The sequence below is a fragment of the Tachypleus tridentatus genome, chromosome 3 (assembly GCF_004210375.1).
Source record: "Tachypleus tridentatus isolate NWPU-2018 chromosome 3, ASM421037v1, whole genome shotgun sequence".
Classification (NCBI taxonomy): domain Eukaryota; kingdom Metazoa; phylum Arthropoda; class Merostomata; order Xiphosura; family Limulidae; genus Tachypleus; species Tachypleus tridentatus.
Genome location: NC_134827.1, coordinates 82,599,979 through 82,612,510, shown reverse-complemented (window position 1 = coordinate 82,612,510; position 12,532 = coordinate 82,599,979). Strand labels below are relative to the sequence as shown.

At 29.9% G+C, this 12,532-nt stretch overlaps 1 pseudogene across 1 annotated transcript in view; it reads right to left on the bottom strand.

Annotated features, from left to right (window-relative positions):
- Positions 1-12,532, bottom strand: part of LOC143247354 (F-box/WD repeat-containing protein 7-like) — a 109,673-nt pseudogene that overhangs the window by 10,318 nt on the left and 86,823 nt on the right. Inside the window, exons 8-11 of the transcript XR_013026526.1 lie at positions 12,056-12,190; positions 8,931-9,240; positions 6,254-6,367; positions 344-525 (exon numbers count right to left, since the gene is read on the bottom strand). The product of XR_013026526.1 is annotated as an F-box/WD repeat-containing protein 7-like (transcript). The remainder of the gene's footprint in view (positions 1-343; positions 526-6,253; positions 6,368-8,930; positions 9,241-12,055; positions 12,191-12,532) is intronic.

Genomic DNA, 12,532 nt, shown 5'->3' with positions numbered 1-12,532 from the left:
GTTTTGGCTCAGACTTGATAGCAAAAACAAAGACATCAACAGAAAACAACCGTTTTAATTTTTTTTTATCTAAATTTGTTTCATTGCAATTTCATAAAGTTTCTTAAGAGTTACCTGCATTTTTTTCTATTGATTGGGAGTATGACAATATCAAAATAATTCCAATTAGCATGCAACTTCATTTTCTAATAATTATGTACATCTTTTGATGCAAAAATTAAGCTATCAGTTGTCAAGTTTAGAGTAAACATCTCCTCCAACTACTAACAGAAGCACAAACTAGATAACAGGATAAATGTTGCATATCTGATGCCTGTAATTATTATGTAAAACTAAAACATACTTGTTCTGATGAAGATGCATGCATCGTACAGTGGACGTGTGTCCATACAGCGTATGAGTGCAGGTTCCAGTATCTGCATTCCAAACCTTTAATGTTCGATCGGTAGATCCACTGATGATAATGTTTCCTGACATCTGTGATGACCAGACTCCTCCAGTATGCCCCATTAATGTTCTCATACACTGATGGGTAACAAAAATGAAAAATTAATGCAATACCACAGGTTTAGCAGTTGTTTATAATACCCTCTTTAGAGAGAGGTGGTTCAATACAAAATAATAATTGGTTGTTGTGGATTGTTTCTTGTTGGGTTTTTTTACATAAAGAACGTTCGAAATAAATCATATTACACAACTTAAAATTTCACTGGTGAAATATAACTACACATTTATCAGGTTAATCATTGAAAAATTTACCAACCAATGGATCCATTTTGTTCTGTGCATGTTTAAAGTAGAAACAATGCTGTATTAAAATAATGCCAAAGGAAGACCTATCATACTTTTTACAGAAAAAAACATTAGCTACACAAACATCTAGTTTCAAATTATTTTGACAGACACACAAACATAAATATTTCATGATGGCAGACAGGCAGTTAAGTAAGCTTACCAATAACAAAATTCATAAATTTTAGAGAAATGAGCCATAATATTAGTCATTGCAAAATTACTTTGCAAACTATAAAACACGCAAGTAACATTTTTATGTTATTTACTGTTTTTGTGGCATTTTTCACAACTGGTGTAAAACCTTATTATCCACACATACACATACAGCCATTCTACCAAGTCATAGTCAAAAACAGTTTTATAAATATAGTTAGCACACAACAATATGCCATGTCCTGTATATGTTTCATGCCATTTTAACCCAAACACTTCAACAAATTTGATATATTTGTATTCAATTGTATTGAACAGTAAAATACTTACTTCATGATACAAAAAGTAAAAAACAACACAAACACAATTAACAAAATGAAAGTATTAGCTACACTCTACTTAGTTTTTCAATATCTAGAAAAAAAATTAATAATGGTTTTATTTACCACATTCATATTTTCAATGATAGGATTTGAGGCAGTTAATGATTAAGATAACCAGATGGGGCTAGTGCATCAATAACATTTCTTCAAAACAAAAATAGTCAATATTAAGCAGTCAAAATTGTGTTTTAATTATTAGGATCTTCATTACTAATGACTTAACATAATGTTTAAGAACACCAAGGGACCCACTGGTCCATCTCAGCTGTCCTATTCTCTAAGCCAAACTAAAAACCATCAAATAAATTAAAGAAAAACATTTAAAGCCAACACTTATCATTCATATATCATATATCTTTTAAGCTTTATTTTAATTTCACTCAAATATACTCCCTTTACAACACTGAAAGGCATTCTATTTCTTTGGCCAACCACCCTATCTGGAAAAAAAAAAAAAAAAAAAAATCATAGCTGAAGCTTCTACCTAGCCTAAATTTGTGTCCTCTGATTCTGTAATTCTCACTGAAAATTATCTGTTCCTTTTACACTCTTAAACACTTAATCAAATCCTCTCTAACTCTTCTTTTTTTCAAGGGAAAACTTTCAAAGATCTTAATCTCTCCACGTAATAGCCCCTCCATCACATGTATCATTTTTGTAACCCTCAAGATTGAACACAACACACCAAATGTGGCTTAACCAGTAACCTGTACAATGAACTTATAACCTCTTTGAACTTGTATTCAATATTTCTGTAGATACAACCTATAAAATATTATTTGCCCTACCACCAGCAATAGCACACTGCTTAGATGGCTTAAGAGACTGTTCAACCATTACACAATGATCCCTTTCTTTCATGACACTGTTAATGTTATTTCTAAAGAAATTATAATTATAATTCAAATTATGATAACCCACACACAATATCTTTCATTTATCATAATTAAAACCCATCTGCCAGTTATTTGCCCAACTCACTATATATTCTAATTTATTTTGTAAATAAATCTAATTTATTTTATATATGTTACAAGCATTAACCTTGTAAGAGAATGTAAAAAGATTTGTAAGGGCAAATTTTTCCACCTCACTGAAAACATGTTGATTATCTGACAATATTCTGTGCTTTGTTAAATGACTTTGTAAAGTATTTTTTATCAGACTTTCCAGAATTTTCCCCACAACTAATATAAGACTAATAGGCCTAAATTTACTGAGACAATTCTATTACATTCCTTGAAGGTAGGAATGACAGTAGCTAATTTCCAGTATGCTGGTACTTGTCCACTATTCAGTGATGTACAAGAAATTGTACATATCCAATGCTTAACCTTCTTTAAAATCCTTTTGGAAATATTATTTGATTCAAGAGACTTATCATTCCATGAACTTCCCAATTTTATTTTAACAAGCTTAGAACTCGTGCAGTTATCTTGCTTTCCTCTATTAATTGCTCAAAATAAGGAATACTGCTCAAGTCTTAATCAGTAAAATCTGAAGGAAAAGTAGAATAACCTAACCATTTTATAATCAGTTACGAGCCTTCATTTGTCAACCCTCAAGCATCCTATCCCTATCCAAATATTTTGTTTCCTCCTAATGTACTTTAAAAAATCCTTATTCAATTTTTCTTTTCAGTCAAATGTTTCACACATTCTTTTGAATATCCCAATTTTCCATTTGACCAACTTTCTTGATCTGTTATAACACCATTCAATTTAAAAATCTTACATTTATGGTGCTTTTCTTTAATCTTTCAAACCTTTCGTGAGCCAACCTGGTTTTTTACTTGCAGCAACAAATTCCAACTAAGTTTTTCCCCTTGATATCAACTAACAGTAACCCAAATGGATTCAATCTCCTTGCTATTATCCTTAATATTGTTAACTTTAACATTATGTAACTCTCACTTTACATGCAGAGCCACTCCCTCCCTCTCCTCTATGTTTATTACTCTGTCTCTATTAAATAGCCTATGACCATGTATTTCAAAGAAATTTCTGTTGTTAAAATCACCTGCACTTAACCATGTTTCTGTCATTCTCATTTTATCAAAATTGTCTGTTACTACCAGTGCCCTAAAGTCATCTATTCTGTTTCCTATACTTTTAGATTTACAGCAGTAAAAATTACGCCTATTCTTATAACAAATTTTAAATTAATTTCCTATGCTAAACTTTCATCTACATCTCAGTTTTGTTTCATTTAGTTTACCTTTATCCTCACCAATATTTAGTACTAATTCAAAACTTCCCTTACATCTGAGTTAATAAGCCCTCCAAAGCATGCCACACCTTTTCCTACTTAAATGCAAACCATCCATTCCAAAAAAAATTCAATCTTTCCACTGAATTGATCCCATACATCCAACCAGATAACCTGCTAATCCTTACATATTAATTTCAGCCTGACATTTAGTCCTAGTGACCTACTCAAAATTTCATCTTCACAATTAAATTTTGGCAATATCTCTCACACAATTAATTTATAATCTTTAAGTGCTTTTATCAATCCCTTGTACTTACTAGTTAGTTCCTCTGACTTACTCTTGCCTATATTGTTAGATCCTAAATGCACAAAAATTTGAATCCTTGTCAGTTCCCTTCACTGTATTTCTTTTTCTGTCAGTCATGCTTCTACCTCGAACCCCCAGGATAGCATAATCTAATTCTTTTCTCATTATTTACCTCATAGACTATTCTATCCACATGTTGTGTCAAGAAGTCACCTATTACTTAACTTTTAGTAGATTTTCATTAACACACAGTTTTCCAATTTCCAAGTATATCTTGGCACTTGTGTATAATCTTAAAATAATAAATAACTCACAACCTTAAAATAGATACAAGTTCATACTCTATATCCTTCTCTCTTCCTTTCATTTTCCATTCCGTCAATAGTTCCTCATCTACATAAGCCAATGACTGAAATCTGTCGCTCAATAGAACAGGATCTTTATAATTAAGTTGACTATTTTTTGACCCCAATGCTACCTTTTTTTAACTTCCTGAATGTCACTGTTAATCTAATCTGATGTTTCGACTTTTCTAGGTCATATTCCTAACCTAAAGATGACCTAGGAAGGTCAAAATGTTGTTCTGTCCTTATCAAAAACAGTGTTAATACCCATACCAGCCATTCTGAGATATGTATTTGTTGATATCTGTTGATACAAAATGTCAAGAATGGTAGAATGTTTCACTAGTCACATATTTAACATTTTAGAACCAACACTAGCTTCATGAATTTTCATAATTTGACTCTTAAATTCATTTCTGAGTATGTAAAAGGTAAAATATATTTTAGCAAATTTAATGTTAGCATGTTTTTTTTCCAATTTCTTTGTATTATATCTTGGCACTTGTGTATAATATTAAAATGATAAATAACACACAACCTTAAAACAGGTATAATATTAAAACATTTCAATTAAAGCCAATCTATGACCATTAAAAAGTTAACTCTAAGTTTTGATATTTAGGAGCGAATTGTAACATTAAAACATGCAGAGTCAACATTTTAGTTGTCATAGATTGCTTAAATGTTTTCAATTATGTACATACATTAGATTTTTGTCTCATAAAATTATACACTAGAACAATATTTGTGACTCAAAAACAGTGAAACAATGAGCTCTGGGAATGCTTGCTGATTACAAAGATCATTCTTTCTAATTTCAGTTGTTCAAATTCTTTCCAAATGATACAGATGAAATTTCTTGTTAGCTGAAATTGTATGCAAAGTAATCTGGAACATTAATTTTTCTACAGACACTAATAAGAACTGAATGATAATACTTTTATACTATTGCTCAGTGGATTAGCAATAAGTCTGTGGGATTACAATGCTAGAAACAGGATCTCAATACCCGTGGTGTGTAGAGTGCAAACAGCCTATTATATTTGTATAGCTTTATATTAAAAGCAAACAGTCATATACTTTTTTAATATAATTGTGGTGAGTTGAATAATATTAAAAACTTCTATCAAGATAAGACCAATGTATGTGTGTGTGTTTTTTTTATAGCAAACTCGTACCACACTATCTGCTGTGTGTGTCCACTGACAGGAACCAAAAATGTTGTACTGACAATAGTATATCTCTGTAGTTGACTTCTTGGTGGTTTTACCTACAATATTTTTCTTTTTCTTTTACGTAGAACATAAAATCTATTCAAAGTTTATGTGCATCACACATGTACTGTGGCATATTATTTCACTTTTGTTATGTTGTGGAAAAAGTCCCTACAATGCACAAAGATGTATATGTTGGAGTGTATAATAATTCACTTATTAGAGATAAAAATATGGTTGGATTATCATTTGTACTAGTATTTCAGATTTGCATACCTCTGTTGCTTATTGCAATTCACTGTTTGAAAATTTACTAAAAGAACTTTGTGACTTGTATCAAAAGTATGTCAAACAGCAGCAACAAAAGACAGTTAAAACTGCAATAAATTATCAAAGTAAACATGGTAAATATCAAGAAAGATTATGAACATTTTCAAAACTAAAATATAAATGAATAAATGTTAAAATAATTTTCACTTATTGCCCAAAATTCAAATAACTATTAAAGTTAAGCTCAGTAATGCCATAACTTAAGTTGTAGACTTAAAATATAGATGATTTTCTATAATTTGTGATTTAATTTGAAGCAAAACTTTAAATTAAAACTAAGAGTATTTTAATGAGAAATTGTTTGCATAATATATATAAATGCCTTTCTTTTGGTTTAGTAAAGATCTTAAAATAACTAAAAAATGAAGCTCTTATTTCTTCGTATTGAGCAGTTATACTGTTTTCTATTAAAAGGTCTCAATAAAAACTTACTAAAGTATTTATCATCAGTAAAACGTTCACTGCACTACTACCAGGTTCTAGAGAATATATTAACAGAATTATTCTTTGACTTACCCTTCCAGTGGTTGCATTCCAAACTTTAAGTGTGTTGTCATCCGAACCACTGACTATTTTGTTCGCTGAAAATTGCAGGCAGGTGATCACATGATCATCGTGGCCTCGAAGCACCTGAGTAAGACATCATTCAAAATGTGTGAATATGTTTATTATAATTTAAAATAACCAGGTTTAGGAGCAACAGTGAGTGGATTTACAAATGAACAATCTTTTAAAATAGAGAGGAAAAACATTCTTCCATGGAAGTTCTAGGTATGAGAAATTCATTCAAAAAGTGAAAAGATAAGAAAACTTTAATATAAATATAGATTAAATTACAAATATTGTCAAATTATTTTTTTAACTGATTAAATAATCATTTTGTAGTTTTAATGGCATACACTCATTTATGCAAGCCTGAAAGGACTGAATATCTAATCTTAATTTTCGTTTTATTCCACATTACAGCTTTGATAGCATGAATGAATATTTTTAAAACATGTATGACATTCTAATCCCTGATGCAATGAAGAAAGTTTTGCATTTAAATCAACAATGAACAATCTAACAATGTATTTAAATTATTGAACAGTAAAAAGAAATCCCATTTTTAATAGATTAAAGACATTCTGCATGAAAAAAATATAGTTTAGATCTTTCTGTGTCACATTTCTTAAATGACAACTGTACAGTTCTGCAAAAAGACAAATGCAAAGTTTCTTCTTTATCCAGTAAACATAGTTTGGAATTCTTCATTACTTAAATTAGCAATTCATAAAAAGAAGACTTTTTTTTTATTCACACTGCTAAATAAAATGTTTGTAAGTCTTTTTACTGATGAAGAAAACATAAAACTGTGCCTTTCTCATTTTTTAACCATTTTATACCAGGTGTCCCTTTAAATGTTTTTCTGTGTCACATTCAAAATTTAAGATCTTTAATATAAATGTATGTGAATGAATTCAATATTATAATGTACATTATGACTCCAAGACATAAGTCATTTATTTTAAAAAAATAAATCTTTAAAAACTACTTAAAATTTCAGATGTACTGTTATGTGACAAACAAGCAATGAATATTCTCTACTTTGACTATCTGCATCTTCAGTAAAAAATGTTAGTTAATTAGAGATCTGTCCAGACAACAAGATGGTTACATAATCTCTTGATTCTCATATTTCAAAGTTTTCTGAATGAATACAGTTTAAATAAGTAATAAATTTTTTCAACCCTTGACAACTGCTGTGCTTACCTTCAACAGATTTGTTGGAGGGAGCTTTATAATCTTTGTGTTGATGTTATGTACTTGTGTGTATATCAATCAGAAATAGCTCCATTTTAACTATAATCTCATAATATTTATTTTTAAATTAGTGCCAAGTTGTTGTCATGGGGTACATGAAATTAACTGTAGTATGGTTGGCTGTTTGATCAACTGTAGCACTTATAGTTGCTTCTTACATAAATATGTTATAATTAGAGGTAGAGTTTAAATTACTATTATAACTTAGTTAATTATGCATCACTTTCAAAATGCATAATTAAAAAGCTTAAAATATGCATCATACATTTCTTTCCATTCTCAAGGCTTCTGTTATTAGGTGCTTAACAAAAATTTTGCAGAAGGGTTGCATAAGTGTTTTAAAGAAACTGTTATATTCATTGAGGACACCTGTTTTCTTGTATCAAGGTCAATGATAAGCCGCAAAAGACAAAAATTGAAAGTAAGAAATTAAAAATTAACAATACAGGAAAATGAAAATATTTTCTATTTTTAAAATTTCATTACATTGTACACTGATGATAATAGATTTAGTTAGTGATATGGTAACAAAAATATATGCATTTTAATATTCTTTTATGTGGTTCTGAAAATTACACAAATGAAATTTGATAACTAAGACAGAGAAAAGTATTTTTATGCTTCAATTGAAAATCACCTTGTACTCAATTTGATAATAGCTCAACTGCAAGTAACTACAATATATAATTATTTTTTAGTAAAAACAAACATTCATTCTTTGTGTACAAGATACTTATGATCATTAACAAAATCTTACTAGTTTTTGAAAAGACATTAATTTAACTTTTAGTTAAAAATTAAAACTTGAGCCTCTGCAAATAATGTTTTTTAACTTTTTTTATAAAAACAAATAAAAAGTTATGGTTTCCCACACTAAAATATAAGAACTCTACATTATTCTTGACTAATAACTGAATTTCGATAACCATCTACAAAACTTCCCAGAAAAATCCTATTTCTCAGTGCATGATGCCAGAAATTTTACTATTAAGTTCTCAAAATCCTGATAATAAAGCCTGAATTACTTCTCTTACAAAAAAGATGCCAGAATATAACTCTTAAATGGATCTATGTTGGATAATTAAGCTGACATTTTTAGAAAAAATACATATGTTTACATTCAAATTTATACACTGTAAAGATTGTTTCTGGAAATATTTTGTGCAAAATATATATATATACACACAAGATAAAAAGAATGAAAATAAATGTCTTAAAGGTTCCACTTAGAGGTCTTACTTCAGTTTTCCATTTTAAAATTGAATATATGTGTAACAGCTTGAAGATTAGAAAGTTTTTTATTTCTCAAGCTATCAATATACGTCAGTCTTTGAACAGACAAACATGGATAGAAACACTAAATACTGAAAATAGGACTACCATTACTAACCTTTGGACAACGCAATGGCTGACACCTCCAGTTCATTTCAATATGGTGTTGTCTCATGTAAGCTGCTTTCCAAGGACTGGGTGAGACAATTCCATTTGTTGCTAAGATAGTTTGTGGAAATTGGGTGGTAGTGCTTGAACTTCTGGCTCTCCTCTTTCCCAAGACCTCACGCACATCTTCAATACCATCTTCCCGACATTTTTCACGCCACAACAAGTTATCTTCTGCTAGTATTCGCCAATAGCGACAAGTTTGTGCTGCCCCGAAGTAGATCTTTTGGCTCCAGGAAAGACAGAACATAGAGTGCAAGCTGCAATGTTACAAGGTATTCAATATATAATAGATAACAATAACTGTATAATTAATATGAGTACACAAACACTTTTCTTTCCTTAAAAACTGAATGCAAGAATATTTATACAATATTTATACATTTTCCTGAAAATACCAGAGGTTTAAAATGGTTTACTTTTGTAGTTGTATATTCTTATTTCTAAAAGCAAAATATGAGTAGCAAAGTACCATATTAGTAATTTGGATACAACATATACTGAAAATTTTCAAAATAAAAATATTAATATGGACTGTTTCACTCGCATAATGTTTACTTGTTTTTTCTCACAGCACACACAAAGTAACATTTGCATCTCAGAGTTCAGTTTAATAGGACATCTAACAAAATTCTGATATTCTGTTTTATTGAGTTTTAAGAATTTTTAAGTAAGTTAATATTTTTCTCATACCATTTTTTTATATTGATTATTCAACATATAAAGTAAATTTGGTTTTTTAGGTTAAAAATACTTAAATGTATCAGAAAATTTTCAAATTTCACATGCAAAATCTTTATAATTTCTAGACAATTATCAACTATCTAAAAAACAAAACTTATACTTCAGTATCCGATGGTATTCGCAATGGTCCATCATTCCATCTATTTTGCAAATATCTCTTGGTGCCTCAGCAGGAAAACACCCACAAATCATCACACTGCCTCTCCCATGCTTCATGGTAGATGCAATGCACTGAAGTAAGTACCTTTCACCTTTGTTCCACTGGACATATAACCTACATTTTGAACCAGGTATTTCAAACTTGGACTCATCCATCCATAACACCCTTTCCCAATCATTAAGTCCAGTTTTTGTACTTAGCAAATTTTAGTCTCTTAGTATTGGGATGTCAAAGTAAAGGTTTTTTTTTTACTGCTACATAACCAAATATTTCATTCTTGTTGAGTTTTCTTGATACTGTTGATTTGGACACTTTTCTGTCATGTGGTACATGAACTTTTATCTCATGCTTAAGATTAGTATCAGTCTTCCTTCTGTCCCAAAGGCTGCATAAAAGAAGATTTATAACATACTGAGATTAAGTGTTCTGCCTCTTCATTTTCTGTTTTCAAATCTACCTGTCTCAGTCTCATTATCTAGAGCGTTTTTGGCAGCACTTGAGGAGCATTTCAAGTCTGCAGCAATTTGACAGAGTCCAAACAGAATCATATACAACTTTTATGACAACTCTCAATGCTTTATGGCTGTGGCATAAGAACAAAACTTAATATATGGTGTTAAACATTATTTTTATCAAGTTTTATTTGTGGAGTGCTATCAAGCAGATTTCTTCTAGCATATACCAGTAACATATGCTAGCTTCTTTCTATATATGTAAGGACACTGCATGGCGTACCACAGCAGTTATTTCAAACTTCAAATTTGATCAACATGTTCCTTCAAACAGAAAACTTATTATATGCTTTTCATGATGTTAGAAAAATAAGAAGGCTCAAGAAGTATTGATAAAAATAAATAAAAACCTTATAACCTGGGAGCTTTCGAAAGGTGGATCTTTCTTCTTCATAGGCAAACTGGGAATGTTAGTATAATTGAATGAGTGATATATATATGTATATAGGGAGTTTAGTTACATCATGAAAGTCATCTAATTTTCCAGGAAACTTCTATTTCTCTGAGTACTGTTGTAATCATCTCATTTACAGCTGTGTAGCTGATGGTGAAAGCATATGTGAAAAGGCATTAGGGATATTTTACTTTAGAAAAAGCTATCTGCTTTGGTTTTGAATCCTGTTTTAGTGCTAATGAGAGTAACATCGTTAATGGAATGACAAAGTTGGTTAAGAAATTGAGCAACAGGAAGATTGTTTCTGTTGTTAATAGAAGATTTAAGGTTGTTGAAACATTCTCTAAGTTCTTTGTGTATGACATGACTTAGGTATTAAGTATAAGGGAATTTTATAGAATTATAAGTATTCTCACTTTATCTCATTCAGTTGTCAACAGGGATCAGCGAAGTATTACTATAGTGTTAAAATTTATATTCTATAATGACATGGAAGAATTAGCTCCATAACAGTGACAAAATATTATCTTGTCTGAACACTTTTGCATAGTACTGGAAATACATGTATTACCACCACAAATGCATTCAAACTTATTTTTCTTATAATACAAAACAGTAAATAAAGAAATATAATTGACAACCATCTTTTCTAGTTATGAACTTTTTACTTGTTTGCTACTTGGTATAGGTTGCTAAGCCTTATCAAGTTTTGCACATTGAGGATGTAAAAGGAAATAATACTTTTAAGACATATATGTTGAAATAACCAAAATCATAAATTACTATAGTAATATCACAAAATTCTATTATAATTTATCAAGCTTAGTAAGCAAGCTCTATTTAAATCTAATAAAAACATGAGACTTTCAGCAGAATAAAGACAAAAGCTACTTCCTTGAAATCTTGGTTTGAAAAAACATGGTAGCTTTTTAACAGATTAAAGTGGTTGAGGAAAACCACTAGAGGATATTCTACTCTGTTGTCATATATTGAAATAAGTGTACATAAGTTACTGTTTCCAAAGGGCTTTAAAAAGCACTTTAGTAATAGTATGGTAATTGAAAGAATAATTAAATGACCATTATGGTATCAAGAGAAAAAAAGGCAATTTTAACTTTGCTAAAAGCTATACTGGATACAAAGAAACATTCTTCATAATAGGGTTCATAGCTATTTCAAAAATTTTAAATTAATACATGTAATCAATATAGTTTCATAATAAAATTAAAAATAGTATTTCATGAAATTACAACCCAATAACAAACCTCTTTTGGAAGCAATGAAATAAAATCTCTCTGAAACTGTGGTTCTATCACCTCCATCATGTGTCGAACCTGTACTGGTTCACAGGTTTCTATTAACTGATCTATAGCAAGTAGTCTTTCTGCATTGCTCCATGTCTGAAAAGAACCGCATACAAATATTTATTAAGTTTTGAATAGATTTTTTATTATCTGATACATAAGGTCCCTCTAGACCATAAGTCTAACCACTTTTAGGTATAATTGTGAACATATTAATGTATCTTGAAAGGGTCCAAAACTGTTTAAGTTCCTATGTGATTCATTTGAACCTATTTCTCTGTTCAAATGATCTTTGAGTCAATTAAGTACACATAAATCAATTACTATTTTATGTTTTTGAGTTAAATAAAACAACACATTACTGATACAGTGATACTGGTTCAATCACCAGCCAAAACTTATTCTGCTACATAAAGACTGAAATTTTGGAGCTGTTAA